Genomic DNA, 13,329 nt, shown 5'->3' on the forward strand with positions numbered 1-13,329 from the left:
CAGCATGGCTAGATTTTTCTCAGGGCTATCAAGTGTTTTTGAGCAAGAACATTGCATATCAGAATATGCTTGCAGAAGTCTCCTTACGCAAAAGAAATCCATAGAGGAAGTGGGAAGGTGGGAGAGTATTTGGGTTGCTGTCCAACAGACCAGAATGGAAATAATGATGGCTCCCAAATTGCTGAGGTGGCAGTAGGATTTGTTTGAGAACTTAGAAGTAAAAGTCACTGAGGAAATAGAATACTAGATTTAGCAAGTTGAATTACTGTTGGGCATTGAAAAGTTATTTAATGGGGAGTTTTTCGATGGTGTAATTGCTCAAGTTGTGTGTGGATCCCATGGGAGGGTGTAAGAAAAAAAAATAGAGCTGAAAGATGATTAGGAGATACTTAAGTTTAGAAGTGTGGTAAATAGAAGGTTATAGGGAGAAAGACAGGTATGGAACATTTTAAAAAGTCAGAGGAGAGTTAAGTAGAAGAGTTTCAAGAGGGAAGGAGCTAAGTAATATTAATTTATGTTCAGTTTAATTAAATTACGATGACTTTAAAAGTGTACTGTAAGAAAGAAAGAAGGTAGGCAGTATATTTCTCAGTGCAGCAATCTAAGGAAGCTGACAGGCTATAAATCAAATACGTTTCTCTTAAAGATGAGAAGTATGACTAGTCCCTGAAAACGATTCCAGTTCTAATGTTCTTCCTCTTAGGAACTAGAGAATACTGGGAGATTTCAAAGAATGATTAAATATTTCTCTCAGTGGAGGTTGTTCATTTAATTCATTGCCAAAAAGAACAATGCTGCATTTTAAGTGCTTCCTGAATTGAAAACCCTGCACTCATAATTTGGGCGTTGGTCATTCCTTGTTCTCAAAGCCACCTTGAGGCCATTCTTGGATCAGAGACACCTGATGGCCATCCATTATGACCCCTGACACCCATCCATCCTCGTCACCACCACCCATTAACCAAACCTCTCTGAACCAAGAGAGTTTTTGGGATCCTTGGGGGAAGAAGGGACGACCACATCCAAAAACAGTAAGCAAAATTATAAGTAGTGACACAACAGGCACCAGCAGAAACACAAAGAATAGGTTTGAACAAGCATTTGCCATGTTCCTGTCTCTTTTCTCCATCCCATGCATTGGCCAATTTTACTAAGAAAATGTTTTGGGTTTTTTTACAAGTATACATGTCATTGCTAACCTCATTCTTCTCTTTTCCTGCTAACTTTTCCTAATTACGTAAGGAAAACCAGACTCTAAACCCCTCTTTCTCTTTGCCCATTTCCCTATTTTTCAATTGGCTTGAAAACCAACCTTAATTCTGATAAAAACAGTAATTATCCACCTCTATCAAGAAAACCATATTTGGCCAGCTGAGTGGCTCAGTTGGTTAAGAGTTAGCTTAAGAGCATGAGCTCTGAGCAACAGGGCTGCCGGTTCGATTCCCACATGGGCCAGTGAGCTGCACCCGAGCTGAGCTGCTGTTGAGCTGCCAACAGGTGGCAGGATGGCTCAGCTGGTGAGAGCACATGCTCCTAACAACAAGGCTGCCTGTTTGATGGTGGCTATGCCCACCTGCAACTAAGATTAAACTTGGCACATTAAGCTGAGCTGTTGCCCAGATGGCTCAGTGGATAGAGTGTGCGCTCTTAACAACAAGGCTGCTGGTTCGACTTCTTCATGGGATGGTGGCTACGCCCACCTGCAACTAAGATTGTAACACAGCACCTTGAGCTTAGAGGCCACGAGCTGCCGACGAGAAGACAGATGGCGACTGGCACCCTCCACAATGAAGATTGAAAAACAACAACTTAGCTGGTCCCCAACACTGTTTCCCTCCCCCAATTCCCCAATTAAAAAAAAAAGGAAAGAAAATTATATTTAATGTACTATGAGGTTAAATAAGGTGTTGTGAAGAACTGATGCCATCAACTTTGATGTCCATAAAAATTAGAAACTATTCCCTTGCACAAAATGTTCCTATGCATGATCACAGTCCTTTAAATTTTGTTTTTTTCCTTAGGCAGCAATATTCTCTCTCTCTCTCATTCTCTCTCTCTCTTTCTCTCTCTCTCTCTCAGTGTGTGTGTCTAATTGCTGACATTACAGAAGTTAGGTTCTCTGCTATTTTTCCTTGCTAATGTCTAATAATTCAGATACATTATGAGAAAAATAGGATTCTGTATAGTTTAAAAATGCAACCCCTGTCTTTAGTCCTGTTTCTAGAAGAAAATACATTCCACATTCCTGACAAGTGATTTCCAAGTTTAGAGCACAAACCGTCTGAAAGTTGAAAACTGTTTGTGTATATGTAACTATAATATGATTAAATATCTTTTCTTTAAGTTAACCAATCTGAATTTCCTATTAGTCACTTCAAGTTATTTTGTTGCATGCTATCATCATAGTTCCTCTGCTCTGCATTTAGAAGAGGGGCAACACAGCATGGTTATGGCTAGGCCCTTGGAGCCAGGTAGAACTGCTTTCCAATCCTGATTCAATCACTTGCATGCTCTATGGCTCTGGGAAAATGATTTAACTTCTTTTAACTTTAGTTACCTATTCTATTAAATAGGAATAATGTAAATGTGTATCTGTTAGCATTATTGCGAGGATTAAATAAGATCATATATGGCAAATAAGTTTCTGTCTCCTCGCAGGCATTCAACAATGATCATTTCTAGACAGTAGGATGGTTGATTTTTTTCATCATGCACCATATTAGTGAAAATATTTTCATCACATAGCCTTATTAATTTACTTATAAATTATATACATGTTCCTTTAGGACAAGTATAGCATGAGCGTAAAACATACATAAAAGTAAAATTTAAAAAGAATGTGATAATGATAAACACCACTTAAAAATAAATAAGAATATAAAGTATAAATGGGATTTTTTTTTGCATTTTAAATTTTCAAAAAACTCCAAACTCCATTGCAACTCTAGATTTTTAAAAATGAGTTAGAAAATCCAGTTTCCATGGTTTTTGTGTGTGAAGAAATAAAGCTGTTAATGGATGACACACATCATTTTCACACGAAATCACACAATGATATAGACATTTATCAATACTCATTTTGAGGAAACTGTTTCCGTGGTATTCAAAAACAAACAGTTACTTTTGTATTGTTAAAGCATCACCTTTGGGCTGGCCGAGTGGCTTGTTGGTTAAGAGCTGGCTTGGGACACCAGAGGGCCCCTGTTCGGATCCCACATATGAGGGCCAGTGACACTGCCCTCTACAGCTAAGATGCTGAACAACAGCTCGACCTGGAGCTAGGCTGCCATGAATCACTGGCAACTGCGCGTAGACTGCAGCCCCTGGTGCAGTGGGTTGCCATGGGCTACCGTGTGTAGCCAGCAGCCAGCGTGAGCGGCCAACAGCCGCAGTGAGTGGCTGTCCAGCAGCCGGCGACTGATCTGCCTGGCCCGGGAAGAGTGCAATGATGGTGCCAACTTGGGCCAGTAAAGCAATGTCCTCCACAACTAGACTGAAGAACAAAAGGACAGCGACTTGTCTGTTCCCCTTCCCCCAACTCCCCAGTGCTGTTCCCCTCCCCCAATTCCCCAATAAAATCTTTTAAAAAACCAAAAAATAAAACAAGCATCACCTTTACCTTGATGGGACATATTAGGTTTTGTTGTTTTGTATTGTTTTAATATCTATAGAAAGCTTACTATTGACAAGCACTTATCACAGAAAAGATCAGCAAATTTGGAACACAGTTTTTGCCATAAAAGAAAACTATATAATTTATCTTTAAGTTTGACAAGAGTTTAAAGTGTTTTGTCATGAGATAAACAGTGAACCTCTCTGCAGTACAAAATATTATCACAGACACTCCTCATCTCATGAGCACATACTTATTTAACAGAGATTTATATGGTGTTTACTACTTGCCAGGCACCTTAAATAGTGCTTACTATTTTAGCACTTTACAAATATTAACTCAGTTAATCTCATAACAACGTTGTGAGTTAGGTTTTATTCCCATTTTACGGATGAGATAACTAAGGCAGAGATGAGTTAACAAAAAACTTGTTCAAAGTCAGGCAGGGTTTGAACCTAGCCATTTTGGCTTTAGAGCCTCTGCTTTTAACAACTAGACTCTGATGCCTACAAGTCTACAATGAAGATAAAACAAATTTTAATTACATTTAATACATATAAACTACAATATATTGAGGTACACTAGAAGCAGAGGTTGGGTGAGATTGCCAATACCAATCCTTTGGTATCAAGAAACCCTACACTCCCTTTTGGAGACCTCTTGCATTGCATATGATGCATGTGACCATCTAACAAGCAAGGGCTCTTGTATAAAGAATATTAGTAACCTTAAACTATTCCTTCCATATATATATATATATATATATATATATGATTTCTTAGTTATTCTTTTTTTATTCAGCACTGTAATAATATAAAAATTGTTAAATGAGTAGAACTTCTACAATATTTAAATGTGATGCGCCACCCTTAAAAAATGAGTTCATAGGGCCAGCCAAATGGTGCGTTGGTTAGGAGTTGGCTTGGGATGCCAGCTCTGAGCATCAGGGTCCCGGTTCAGATCCCACATGTGGGCCAGTGACACTGAGCCCTTTACAGCTAAGATGGTGAACAACAGCTTGATATGGAGTTGGGCTGCCATGAGTTGCTGGCGATTGCGTAGGCTGCAATGGGGCTGGCCAGCAGCCGGTGAGAGCTGCCGTGAGTTGCCATCCAATGGCTGGAGAGTGACTGCCTCGCCCAGGAAGAGCGCAATGATCACAATACCAACATGGGCCAGTGAAGCAATGTCCTCCACAACTAGACTGAAGAACAAAAAGGACAGCAACCTGTCTGTTCCCCTTCCCCAATTCCCCAACACTGTTCCCCTCCCCCAATTCTCCAATAAAATCTTTTTTAAAAACAATGAGTTTGTCACTTACTGTGAAGAAGAACTATATTTTGTCACTTTGGTTCAGAATGAATTTGATAAATTAGTCTCGCTGAATAGACTGTAATCCTTGGAATTTAAGAACAGTGTCTATGCCTCCCTGTATTCATATATCTGGGACGAAGCTGCTAAGCAGGGTCTCCATGAATACTGTAGAATGAATTAATGAGGGAATGATTTTCTGTTTGGGTAATCTGATTTCCTTAAAGAATGTCACGGGACAGAACTGGACAGAGGTATATTTGGGAAAAGTTTACATTTGTTTCGATGTTTTTCTGCATGCTCCCAAGAACACTCTTGATGACACTCCTCAGTTTTCAAGTTTCCTCTACTTTTTTCCCCCACTGATTTCATGTGTAGAAACAAGAGGGTTTTCAATCAACAGAGAAGTAAGAGATACAAATTTGCTAGGCAGTCTCATGTGAGCAAATAAATCATCTAAAAAACTATATATAAAGTGAAAGGAAACAATTAACAATAGGACCTTGGGGAAAATCTGTATTTAAGAAATAAAAAGAGGAAGACATGCAAAAAAAAGAAACCTGGTAGATGTCAATAAAATAAGAAGGAACTTGGAGGACTAGAGATCCTATGGACCAAGGAGAAAAAACTTTGAGATTCAGGGAGCTGTTGGTAATGGCAATTGTATCAGAGAAGCCAAGAAGGCTAAGAATTGCATTGAGGCCATTGGATTTTGTTTTTAGGAGTTAAATGATGATCTTCAAGATAGCTACTTCAGTAGACTCCTAAAACTGAAAATAGTACAGAGGACTGAGGAGTGAGGAGGAAGTTAGGAAGGGAAGGCAACCTCATTCAAAAAGAATGACATAAGGAAAAGGGAGGCTTGGTCTTGAGAGATTAGCAGAGCTAAAGAAGGCTTTTTTACTTGATGAAGTGCTGGAGAATGTTGTAGGTAGAAGGGAAGTTGTTTTTTCCACAAAGAAGTAGAAGATGCCAGAGAGAGAGGTAGGGGATAATCCACTGATGGGCCAAGATCCCAAAACAGATATGAAGGCAAAGAATCAGGACCAATTGAAAAATAGGAGGGAGGAATATTTGAGGATTCTGAGAAATGCTGAGGTTTTTAAGGATGACACAGTAGAGAGAACACACATGGGAAGCCTTCAAATTTAGCTAAGTCAAAATGAGATTATTTGCTTCCAATAGACAGGATGGAACTGGGAGACTGAGGACACGGAGATGAGCTGAGGAATGAAGTCAAGATGAATACAAAGCTTCACAATGTGATAAGAAAGAGACAGATACAAGATATAGAATTATAGCAAAATGCATTGTGTATACCATCTTTTCCCCAAAATAAGACTTAACTGGAAAACAAGCTTAGCATGATTTTTCAGGATGCTTGTAATATAAGCCCTATCTCAAACATAAGCCCCAGTTAAGATCGTCAGCCAGACATGACTGTTTGAATAAATGTAGATTTTTGTACATGAATAAATGAATAAATGTAGATTGTTGGAGCAAAAATTAATATAAGGCACAGTCTTATTTTTGGGGAAACATGGCATGTACATTAGAGATGCAGTGTGTGTGTGTGTGTTTAAATGATTAATACATACTTATCATACAATCCCATTACCCAGAAATAAATATTGTTAGGTGATAACAATGGAAAAATCTAGAAGGGTTGGTGTCTAGTTGGATGAAGGGTATAAGTGTGAGATAATCAACTGCTGGGGTGTGGGTCTGAGTCACTGGAAGGATGAGTGTGCCTTTGTCGGAATTAAAACAGTCAGGAGGGACTTCAGGTTTTGGAAAAAAGATGATGTCTATGATTCTAGATATTAGATTTGATGTGGAAAGTCATAGAATTAAGAAGAAGGATTTCTACAACTTTACATAAGTGGAAGACTTGACGGAATTAATGATCACAGGGGGATAATAGGTAACACAGAGATAAGAGAACATGGTTGGGGAGGAAGGAAAAGAACAAGGTAAGTGCTGCAACCAGGGGCTAAAGGGGCCAGGATTTCAACAGCATTTACTGGTACAAAGAAGTCCAGGAGAGAGAACAAGGAGCATGTCAACTCCCCCATTAGCTGGCTGGGAAGCTATCCATTGATTTACTTTAGATTTTGGCCCTGGTTTCACAGTTCACTTTAAAATGGATTATCCTACAATACCACAAATTATTGGTTAAATTTTCCTTGGAAGTGTTCATTACCAGAATTACAAGAGAGAGAGAGGCCCTTCTTCTCCACCCTTCCCAGCCTTAAGGTGTAGGGTCTCTGCAGGACTCACAGATTTTCAAAAGAAAATTTCAAATTAGCTTTGAAAGCCTTTGTGAAATGTGTCTTCAGTTTCATTGTTTTGGTTTGTCACGTTGGATTTACCTAATTTTTCTCACTGGACAATTTCTGCAGGCTTCTGGGATGAGGTGATTTTCCTTCCTAGACAGTGCTTTCTGCTAATATTTATAGAAGCAATATATATATTTTTTTCTTGGTTTGTTTTGAAGCAATATTTTTTAGTGTAATATTCTCTGAAATTATCTCGGAGCCTTTGCTGGAGAAAAGCTGACCAGCCATAGCCACAGAGTACAATATCCTTGACCTGGTTGCATCTAAGTCTTGGATTTTTATTTTGAAACTCCATGTTTTTAATGGAGACTCTTAATGTTCTTGCCATCAATGTGTAAAATAAGCTCCCAACAGAAAGAATTATGGCAACTTTTGTGCATTAATTAACTATTCTGGGTCATTATTAGAGAGTATTTACAAAGAACTCTTCCTTGGGCTCTAGCTACCTCTGAGAGATGGATAATAAACAACAATACACTGAAATGCTTTCATTCAACTTATACAGGTGACACTTGAACAACACCAGCTTGAGTGGTGTGTGTCCACTTATACATGAATTTTTTTTCAATAAATATACAGCCGGCCCTCTGTATCTCTGGGTTTCACATCTCAGGATTTAACTAACTATGGATAAAATAGAATTTTTCATCTGCCATTGGAGACTCTTGGATGTAGACGGCAGGCTGTATGCATTGTTCCATGCCTTTTTATACAAAGGACTTGAACATCCAAGGATTTGGGTATCCACAGAGTCCTGAAACCAATCCCCTGCAGATACCAAGGACTGTAGTCAAACTAAGTGTTTGGGGAGTCAAAGGTTATATGCAGTTTTGACAGTGCAGGGGGCTGGTGCCCCTAACTCCTCTGCACACTCTATTGTTCAAGAATCAACTGTGTTTAAAGAATAATGCAGGAACATGAGTGAGAATTCTTGAGGTGGAAACCAAAATATGTATTAACACAGCTGTTAGGTATGATAAGAAATATACAACATATGAAAGCAAAATTTTAGTATTTTTTTCACATATTAATGATGCTAAAATTAAATTATCTATCAGCGCTATCCCAAATTATTCCTACAACCACTTGGAGACAGCTTTCTTCCTCTGAAGTATTTTTCGTGCATCTCAGTCATGCATAACAGAAAATTATTCTGCATCTCATCCAGGCTTTAAAAAATCCCAGTTTTAAGTGCCTGCTAAAATGGTGCCAAGAGAGAACTCAAAATAGAAGCCTCAGGACAGCCTGAGATCATTTAGTTCAGTAAGTTTCAACGTGGCATTAGAGGTTAAAATAAATCTGATTAGAATACATCTGTCAAAATGGACTTCCTGTTAACTGGGCCCAAATTCACAACCAGAGTCTCCTGGCTATTGCTGGCAGAAGCTGCTCATACACACTTTGCATTTCGGAAAACGCCAGAGGCTGAAATCTTAACCTCCTGTACTATGCCTCTGCCTGTTTACACCACCTGAGTCAATCAGCATAGGGAATTTTTTGGTTTTGGTGGGGTTTTTTTTTGGTGCTTTTTTTTTTGGTTTTTCTTGGGGAATTTGGGGGATGGGAATAGCGCTGGGGAATTGGGGGAAGGGGAACAGACAAGTTGCCATCATTTTGTTCTTCAGTCTAGTTGTGGAGGACGTTGCTTCACTGGCCCAAGTTGGCACCATCATGCGCTCTTCCCGGGCGAAGCAAATCAGTTGCCCGCTTCTGGATGGCCGCTCACCGCGGCTGCTGGCCACTTACTCTGGCTGCTGGCTATACACGGTAGCCCATGGCAACCTACTGCAGCAGGGACTGCAGCCTATGTCTTGCCAGCGACTCATGGCAGCCCAGTTCCAGGTTGAGCTGTTGTTCAGCATCTTAGCTGTAGAAGGCAGTGTCGCTGGCCCTCATATGTGGGATCCGAACAGGGGCCCTCTGGTGTCCCAAGCCAGCTCTTAACCACCGCGCCACTCGGCTGGGCCCTTTGGTTTTGTTTTTGACCAATGGACTAACATCTGCCCCATCCAATCAGAAATGCACAAATTGTATCCTAGTTTACATCTATACCGATCAATCGGAACAGCACTATTTGGACCAATCAGAAATACAGGATTTGGAAAACTCATTTGCATAAAACTGACAAAAATGGGAACTATGGGCAGGATGTTTCTTTATAAAAGAAAATTATCATTTAACTCCTAAAAGTGAAATCCAATAGCCTCATTGCAATTCTTAGCTTTCTTGGCTTCTCTTACACATTTGCCAATACCAAAAACCTCCTGATTCTCAAAATTCTTTCCTCCCTTATCTCTGTGACTCTCCAATCCTCTTATGTTCCTTCCTATTTTCTTGACACCTACCAGGTTTCCCTTTTTTTCATGTGTTCCTCGTTTTTTCCTCTTAAATATGGATTTCCCCCAAGAACTATTGTTAACCCCCTCCCCTCTCTCTAAACAATATTTTCCAGGTCAATTCATTAGCTCACATGAGACTGCCTAGCAAAGTTGTATCTCTTACTTCTCTCTTGAATGAAAGCCCTGTTGACTTCTACACATGATATCACTGGAGGGAGGGGAGAGGCAGGAGGGAGTATTAGGGGAAACTGGAAAGCTGAGAGGGTCAGCAAGAGAGTGTCCTTTGGAGCATGGAGAAAGACGTCAAAGCAAAGTTTCTTTCTTTGTTTCAGAGGATCACAATTTAGGTTGTTGCTACATGACTCTGTCTCCTGGGCTGCAGCAATTTTTAATCAAATAAATGCTTTTATTCATTATTACAGTTTCAAATTAATTTTGTTTTACAACCTAAATTGATTATCTAGGTTATTGTTAAAACTCCAAGTTGAAACTTTCAAGACATGAGTAAAAGGAAGAAGTAAACAATACCTTCAGGAAGTTTTCTGGATCAATGCCCGCTGAAGACTGCCAAATAGGTATACTAACCATGAAAGCAGACAATGTTTCTAGGTATTATTGATTCAAAATCATTTTTAGAAAAGTTTAATTGTTTTGGGCTGCATCTATCAAAACAAGAAATAATTATTAAGCTACTGCTATGTGCATGGCATCATGTTTAGTTGTAGTTGGAAGCTAAGATAATGAGATCCGAACTCACATTCCATGAGACTGAGGGTAGAATTTGAGGATTGGGGAGGTAGGTTCAATGAATCCATCTTTATACTCAGGAAGTTGCGTATAATATCTTGTAGTAATAAATATAGAGTGCTACCTGTCTCCCACTCAGGGCTACTGTAATGATGTAACATAAATAAAGGTTTTGAATTAAAACTCTCAATAACTATTTTGCATTTTTTTATTTTGCATTAATAAAATGACCCACTTGATGAAGATGTAGGGGAACAGAACTTGACACTCCAAAATATCTCTCTTTGGCATCAGAATTATTTTAAGCTGGTTAATTTTTAAGGAACAACACATATGGGAAAAGCTCTGAAAACCAAGTAAAAGTTACCCTCTGTAAAGGATATTTACTTTGTAAGGAAATCTCCCTTTGTTAAGGGTGCCTCCCTTGATGTACTAGGACAGGAGGACAGGACATTCTCTAAATCTCTAGAAACTGTTATCAGTGCAGAAAGCATGGACTCAAATCTGCATAATAATCTTACACTTGTTTACTCTGCTTTTCCTGGTAATCTCCCATAAGTGACTCCCCACTACCAACATCTTTTGTTTTCAGTTGAAGATAATATTTAAGGCAATGGCGTCTGAATTTTGGCAATTACTCAGTTTTCCTGGGTTTCTCCCATGTGTGGACAGAAAAAGAGGCATTGTAATAAATCTAACCGAAAGTAACCTCACAGTGTGGTCTGATTTTAAATTCCTTATTGGGCAGGCAGGTATTGGTGCGTAGCCACTCCCCAGGCCTATAAAGCATTTATGTTCACTGTAAGTCCACTGTTTTTGTGCATCTAGGTTACACACCTTCGAAATGCCTTTTTCAGATCCCTCAGAGGTGTAATCACTTTCAGAAGAGCACATAATCTTAACTATCCTGTAATCTAATCATAGAGATTTTCCTGGCTTGCTTTCTCCCAACTTCATGTAATCGTCCTTGTATTCCCTCTTAATTCCAAATGTTTAAAAGGAACTGCAAAACTGTCATTTTTCCAGAGCATTTGAGGTCTTACTTCCTGCATCTCATTAGTTTGGCTCAAATAAAGTCTTTAAAAATTCTCTACAGGCTTGGACATTCTTACGTCAACACATCTATACAGGAGGTATACACGTTATTCAATTTGTATTTGTTTTTCTCCTGCTAAACTGTGTCATGTAAATTTGATTATTAGACCAGTCAGGAGAACTTAGAAGAGTAAAGGAAAAGTTTTCCTCCTGAACAAAGATAAGAAAGTTGTCATGCTATACCTGAGTTATAAAGACAATTAAGGATAAATTAGTCTTTTAAGTTAAGAAGTGTAGGCTTCCAGATATATGTATCAAATGTTTTTGAAAAATTACAAATGTAGATTCATTTTTGGAATCAAAGAGCAAGACACAATGAGTGAATTTTTCTTTTTTTCCCCTCTAACTAATATTTAAGTTGAATAGGCAAAGTTGGTGAGAGGGGAACTTTCACAAGGGTGAAATCAAATGGGAAAGACGGAGAAGAGAAGGGTGGTGGGGATGGGGAGTTGAGTGCTGGTTGCCATGGTGTGAGCTGAAGCTCTGGGCCTCCATCTAGGATTCAGAATCAAGCCCAGTGGATAGGCAGTGTGTGTATAGGTTTAATATGATTTCAAATCCACAAATCCACTTGTTTATGACTTAAGTAAAGTTGTTTTAATCCACTTGTTTATGACAAAGGACAAAAAGTTTCTTTGATATAGGTAAGCAATGCTGGGATGCCATCATTCTACATTTGTTGTCATGATAAGCAGTGAGGGGCTCTGCTGGAGAAGCAACTATAGCAAGTGGATATTTGGACTATAAATACTGAGAGTTTGTGAGGACTATTTGAAAGTTTTGTTTGGGCCAGGTGATTCCTCATTAACCCCAAATCTCTCCAAAAACCCTGGGACACTCGTTCACTCCTGTCTTGGGGAGTCACTCTTTGCAGACAGTAGTGATAAACCTTGTAGGGAACCCATGAAAGATATTGGCCTGCTTAACAAACTGGCATCCTCATTCCCTAGCAAGGTGCTTTTACATTTGTAAAAGCTGTAGGTTGAACTCTGACTCTCCCAAGTGCCTACTTGTATACAAAAATACACCTCATGTTAAATTTGGATTTTATTCCTTTACTTCTGCCTAAACAGTAATGTGATAAATCTGTCATTTGTTTGGAGTATGTTATTTTTTTATTTGGCTTATTAAGAAATATTTTCCTGGGCTGGCCGAGTGGTGCATTGGTTAAAAGTTAGCTTGGGACACCAGCTCTGAGCAGCAGGGCCCCGGTTCGGATCCCACATTGAGGTCAGTGATGCTGCGCCCTCTACAGCTAAGATGGTGAACAACAGCTTGACCTGGAGCTGGGCTGCCGTGAGTCGCCAGCAATGGTGTAGGCTACATTGGGCCTGGCCAGCATTTCGTGAGCTGCCAAGAGCCGCCGTGAGTGGCTGTCCAATGGCCAGCAAGTGACTGCCTCACCCGGGAAGAGCACAATGATAATACCAACATGGGCCAGTGGAGCGATGTCCTCCACAACTAGACTGAAGAACAAAAGGACAGCAACTTTTGTTCCCCTTCCCCGATTTCCCAAAGCTGTTTCCTTCCCCAATTCCCCAATAAAATAAAATTAAAAAAAAGAAAAAAAAATATTTTCCTCTATGCTTGTAAATTGATTACAATTTCCATAGTGAACCTGTGTTAAATAAATTGCTGGCAAAGACAGCTCAGTCTCTGAGAATAACTTTTGCTGCCTGAAAACAAAACAAAAACAACAGCCAACTGGACACAGTTAGCTTCTTGGGTGGGTGAAACTGTCTGTGGGAGAGGGAAGATTGGGGTGGGAAAGTATAAATCAAATTGGAAAGAGCTTAGAAGACAATATAACTTTGCATGGTGACCAAAGCTCTGGACATGTTTTATAACTCCTTCGTCTTTTGGGAGGGGTCCCACCCCATCCCAC

General features: G+C 39.5%; 1 protein-coding gene across 1 annotated transcript in view; it reads left to right on the forward strand.

Moving 5' to 3' along the window:
• LOC109389805 (protein NDRG2-like) overlaps nt 1–13,329 on the forward strand; it is a 31,595-nt gene that overhangs the window by 16,000 nt on the left and 2,266 nt on the right. The window lies entirely within an intron of this gene.

The sequence above is a fragment of the Hipposideros armiger genome, unplaced genomic scaffold (genome assembly GCF_001890085.2).
Source record: "Hipposideros armiger isolate ML-2016 unplaced genomic scaffold, ASM189008v1 scaffold_243, whole genome shotgun sequence".
Lineage (NCBI taxonomy): Eukaryota > Metazoa > Chordata > Mammalia > Chiroptera > Hipposideridae > Hipposideros > Hipposideros armiger.